We start from the raw sequence: 6,000 nt of genomic DNA, 5'->3' as shown, positions 1-6,000 counted from the left end.
ATGGTCTAGGGGGATTAGAGCACAGACAGGGTGGTGAATTCAGGAAAGGCCTCTCTAAGAAGGTATCACTTCAACTGAGATAAAAGGGAGGCATCATTATGAGCATTAAGGGTTCACTATAGGAATTCATTATAGTCTTACAATGGGAGGAACTGGGGAAGTGAAGTCTGGAAGGGGAAGGGGGAATTGGAGGGTCAGAGAAAGAGCCAGTAACATGGCTCATGAAGCTCCTGTTTGGGTGGATAAGTTGGAGCAATAGGGAGATCCAAGACATCAAGCACATCCAGCCAGGAAGGTAAGGCCATGAGGGGAGCTCCTGGAGAGGGCTATGGGGTGCTGTTGCCTCTGTATGTCTTCCTCTGCTCTGGACCTGCAGCCATGCACCTGGAGGCAGGTATTGAGTAGCTATTGGTCAGCAAGACCTGAAGTTGGGAAAATAAGCTTGACACAGAGAAGAGGAGAGCGAGGACAAGCTGGGATGGTCTGGGTACATCTGTGTCTGCTCATCAGCATATCTGACTGCCACAATCTTTCAAGAATAATGGTGGATGCTTCACTTCCTCCTTCCAAATCCTGTGCAACCTCCCATATTGGACAACTCTATACCAGAACCACACAATAAGGAGATTCTGGAGGATGGCGTTTTCGCTTATCCATGTTGATACTGCAATCCGTACCAATGCTGGCACTCTGGTTACTAAGATAGAGAAAAATTGGAGAGGAGCAAGTTTGAGGTGGGAAAAATCAGGAGTCCTATCGTGGCCGTGTTTAATTTGAGATGCCTGTTTAAGATGGCCCCCAATGATCCCTGTGTCCTGCTGTTCATGCCCTGTGTAATCCTCTCCCCTTGAGTGTGGGCTGGATTCAGTGACTCACTTCTAGCAAACAGAATTGGGCAAAGGTGATAGAATGTCACTTCTGAGACCGGGTTACAAAAAGACTGTGGCTTCTGTCTTGGGTACTCTTTCTTGTTCTTTTGCTCACATTTTCTGAAGCAAGGCAGCTGCCATGTTGTGAGTAATCGATAGGGAGGATCCCATGGCAAGAAGCTGAGGGAGACCCCTGGCCAACAGCCAGTGAGAAACTGGAAGCCGCAGTCCGATGAACTGTAGGGAACTGAATCCTGCCAAAAGCCACATGAGTGGGCTTGGAAGCAGATGCTCCCCCAGTCGCACCTTCAGGAGAGACTGCAGCCCCAGCCAGCCGCTTGAGAAGCTGAGCCAGAGGCACCCAGACAAGTGGCACCAGCTTCCTGACTCACAGAGACCGTGAGATAATACATGTTTACTGTTTAAAGCTGCTAAATTTGGGGGGTCGTTTCTTACATAGCGATAGATAGTTAATACAGACACTCAAGTGAATATCTGTGCTTGGAACTTAAGGGAGAGGTCAAGGGTGGACATATATGTTTAGGAACCATTAGTGTCTGATGGAATTTAAAGTCATGGAATTGAATAATGTTCTTTGAGTAGGAACAGTAGCCAGAAAACAGCATAGGTCTGAGGAGTGAGCCTTGGGGCTACACGGTTGGGCAAAGGTGAAAGATTCAGCAAAGCAAGTGGACACCAAGTGGCTAAAGCAGAAGGGTGTGGTGTCAGAGTCAAGAGAAGGTCATGTGTCAAGAAGGAAGGAGGGATCAATGCTGCTGAGAGGTCGGGGAAGGTGAAGACAGAGAAGTGCCCTTTGGCTTTGACCAATATGGAGTTGGTTGGTGACCCGAAGAAGAGCAGTTTGAGTGGAGTGGAAGCCCAAATGGAGAGGACTGGGGAAAGTGGGGGTGGGGTGGTATGTGCCTGACTATATGAGGCATGCCCAAAGAAATATGGCCTTTCCATTTCAGTTCCAGTACAACTGTGTTTGTTTTTCTGTGTCGTTCTTGGCCTTGGGAGATGGCAGGCAGGAGAAGAAGACAAAAGTTGGGCAGAGTGGAGGGTGGCTTTGGGGAGCAGGGTGCAACTGGAGCAAGTTTGGTGGCAGAGCCGGGGAGCTCAAGCAGAAGAGTTCCTTAGTTAAGACAGTTTCTTTGTATGGCCTGAGCTACAAATCTGCCTTTCAGTCATTCAACAAACACTTACTATGTGCAGGGACTGCCAGGCAGAGGTGATCTGCAATTGAGTCAGATATCACCCCAAAAGGAGAAGATTCAAGGTCTTGGGGGAGTTTAAAGAAACATTATAGGACCTTGAGATTAGTCAAGTATAACAGAGGTACATCCCGTGCTGTGGGAAAGTGAGGGAAGGAGGGCCTGAGCTTGCCTGGGGGAACAGCGAATGAAGAAGTGAGTGAAGCAGTGAGTAAAGACTGCCTGGAGCAGAGGTTTGAAGGCCGAGCAGCTGACACTGTGCTGGGAAGATTATTTCAGGTCCCTTCTCTCCCCTCTGCTCCAACCCCCCCTGCTCTCCCTCCTTTTCCAACTCCTCCTCCTTCCCCTCTCTCCTTCTCCCCTTCTCCCTCTCTCCCTCCTCCTTTCCTGGTCCATGATGAAAGGCCTTCCATGGCCTCCCAGCTGATGAATTATGCATGTCCTTCAGCGGGTGTGCCTGGCATCCAATTAGGGCCTTGGTCAGGTTGATAACACAGATAGATTAAAATGTAATTCGCTGAGGTTGACATTTAAGCCCCAGTGTGAATGGCAGGGAAGAGAAGGATGCTCTCCCAGCACCCTGTGTGTGGGGGGGGCCCTCTCAGCTACCCGTGCTTGCTTAACTAATGCTGGCTTAAAGTCAAGGCAGCCCGCAGCTGGGCCTTCTGATGCACCACTGGGCAGGGGAAAGGCCCGAGGTAGGCTTTGAGCCAAAGCAGCTTTTTTTTAAGAAATAAATTTTATTTGGAAATAATTTGAGATTTATACAAGAGTTTTGACGATAGTACAGAGAGTTCCCGAATACCCTGCACTGAGCTTTCCCTGATGCTAACATCTTACATAAGCATGGTACAGTGATCAAAACTAAGAAATAAACAGGGGTACAATACCATTAATGAGCCTACTGATGTTTTTTGGATTTCACTCAGTTTCCCACTAATGTCCTTTTTCTGTTCCAGGATCCGATCCAGGACCCCACATTCCAAAAGAGGCTTTTGTGATGGCGCCTCTGCACGGATGGCAATCCCTCCCCAGGCCCCAGGCCAGTGGTTTTCAAATTTTAGAGTCCAGAGAGTCACCAGGGATTTTGTTTAAAAGGCACGTCCTTCCATAGACATCGTGATTCAGTAAATCTTGAGTGGGGCCCTGGCATCTATATTTTTAACAAGCACCCCAGGCAACGGAGGCTTGCTGGCCCTGACCAACACTCCAAAGTCGGGTTGGTTTCTAGTTTCTTTGACAAGTAGTTTGTCAACCTGAAGATTTCCCTCCTCCCCTGGCTTGGTCTTAGGACAGAGCTGGGCTCCCCCTACCCGTCACCTAGCGCCAGTGTTGGGGGAAGGGCTGGGCTAACATGCTGGCCAGGGCAAAGCCGCAGGGAAGCCCTGCTTGGAGAGGAGAGGAGGCCAGTCACAGATATATACGTTTCCTCATTTAATCTGCAAAACAACCCATAAGTAGATGCTAGTTTTCCCATTTTATAGATGAGGAAACTGAACAATAGTGATACTCAGTATAGGGTTGCCAGATTTAGCAAACACTAGTACAGGAGTTCCAGTTAAATTTGAGAGTCAGATAATGCAATCCTGAGGACACACTAATCTCAAGAAATAATTGTTGTTCATCTGAAATTCAAATTAACTGGGCCTCCTGTATTTGATCTTGCAACCCTTATTAAGTGATATCCTTTGGTTGTAGGCCTGGTAAGTAGGCCTCTACCTGGATCTGGCTCCGATGTCTGTAGCCTGGGGCGCCCTGTGCTTACCTGCTCCATTCCTCCCTCACCTGCTGGACCACAAGCAACAGGAGGTGGGGACCATGTGTATTTGTCCCCTGCTGTGTCTCCAGGGCTTGGTGCTTAATAAATACAGCAGTAGCTCAATAAACATTCGTTGAATAAATGAATGGATAAGTGCATGCATGAGTGGACTCACGGCTCTCTTTGTACCGAAGAAAGCTGCCAGTGATGGTGATTGAAGGGAAAGGCTAAGCTGGTGAGGTGTGGAGCGACAAACTTGCCGATAGGAACGCAAGAGGAATTCGAGTGTCCCAGGCCTCATGCCGTCATCTGGGGGCCCAGCCCTTGTACCCTGAACGAGGGCAAGGAGCCAGCTCTTCTCTCAACCTCTCAGGGCCTCTGCTTTCTCACCCGGGAAATGGGATTGGGTCCCTCTGAGCTCTGTGATTCTGTGATTTTTCTTCCTAACACCACCCTCCTGAGTAGATAAAAAATACAGACAAATTAGAGAATTTGCTGCCGGCTGCGGTATTTACTTCCCAGCTCGCTATTTTTTCTCTCCCTTCTTCTTCCTCTCCTTCCTCCTCCTCCGTGACAATTTTCTAAGCACCCCCATGTGACTGGCCTTGGGTTCCTTTCCTCAAATGCTCCCTTCCACCCTGTCAGACGAAATCAGAGGCCCAGAGAGACCCGGCACAGCACAGCTCCTCACAGACAAGGGAAGACGTTGGGAGCACATTGTTATCTTTTAAAATAGACCCGTTGTCGTCGGAATGTATTTTTAGCTGTGGGAGAGATTGGCGTGCTCTCAGTGCCACCATCTGCCAAAGGCAGTTGCTAGGCAACTGACACTGACGACAGCAAGGGGATGACTTCATGGAGGATCTGGGGACCCTGGTGGCCTGATCCCTCTCCACTGTCTAATTCCCGCACGCTGACAGCCAGAGCCGCGGGAATAAGCACCCCTTTCCTTCTGAGAGAAGCCAGGGAACTGGTTCAAGGCCTGTGAGCTAAGCACAGAGGATGCTGTACAGGTAACAAGGGACACTGGGCCATCATTGCCATCTGGATTCGTAGATTTTCTATTTAGAAACTTTAGAAAGTTTAGATGCTACTGTTGCTTAAGGCTGTGCTCTGGACTCAGTGAGTCCAAAAGATATACATCCCTCACCCTGGCAGCCCCTTGGGCGCTGGTCTGAGTCAGAGCACGAGCTGTTTGGAGGCAGTCAGCCCAGAGCAAGCTCCATGGATGAATCAGCTGGCTGGTGGCCAGGACCCCTGGGTTCTGGTCCAATTCTGCCTTTTGCTTTCTGGGTGATTTGGGATGACTCCCTTTCCTTCTCTGGCCCCCAATTTTGTCACCTCCAAAGTAAGGATTTTGAACCAGATAAAATGCATTTATAGGGATAAAAACCAGAATAACCACAGACTAGAAAAAGGCACAAGCTAGACCTGGGTTCAGATCCTGACTTTACCCCTTACTGCTCCTGTGTGACTTCAGGAAAGATACTGAACTTCTCAGTGCCTCAGTTTCCTAATTTGTAAACAGCAGTCACACTCTCACTGTGTTGTGGGGATTCAACAAGCAGCATGTGGAAGGTATGCAGCTCAGCACCTTGATTTGGAGCCTGGGAAATGGGTAGGTATTATTTCATATCTGTAGCAGAGACTGTAAAGTTTCCACTGCAATTATTTCTCCTCATCCATATTGATACTTCAAGCTGGGCAGCCTCCATGGCAGCCTCCAGCCTCCATGGCAGCCAAGTTCTCACCAAGAACACGAGAAAGGAAGGATGGGTGCAACTTCTACCTCACTCACTTGTAGGAAATTGCTTCCCTGATGTCCTCTCTCTTTTCCTTCCTGTAAGCCAGGGCATGGATAGGCCTGTGACAGCACTTTGACCATGCAGAACAGGATGACATGCTGGGAGTGGAGGAGGGGGTCGCAGAGCAACAAGATGGAAGGAACCTGGGTCCACATACTAGGAAGAGGACTGAGTGCATGGTTTGCTTGGGAGGGCACAGGGCACTGGTGGGTGAGTAGGGACGTGACAAAGGGAAGAGAAGGCAGCCAATAAAGGCCAGCCACCACAGTGGATGACTAGGGCTTAATTCCATGGGGAAGCTCCGGGAAATCATGAAAAACACAGCCTTCAGAGCTAGCCAAGGGCGAGGGAAC

Source organism: Equus caballus, chromosome 3 (genome assembly GCF_041296265.1).
Source record: "Equus caballus isolate H_3958 breed thoroughbred chromosome 3, TB-T2T, whole genome shotgun sequence".
NCBI classification, from domain to species: domain Eukaryota; kingdom Metazoa; phylum Chordata; class Mammalia; order Perissodactyla; family Equidae; genus Equus; species Equus caballus.
This window is presented reverse-complemented; position numbering follows the sequence as displayed.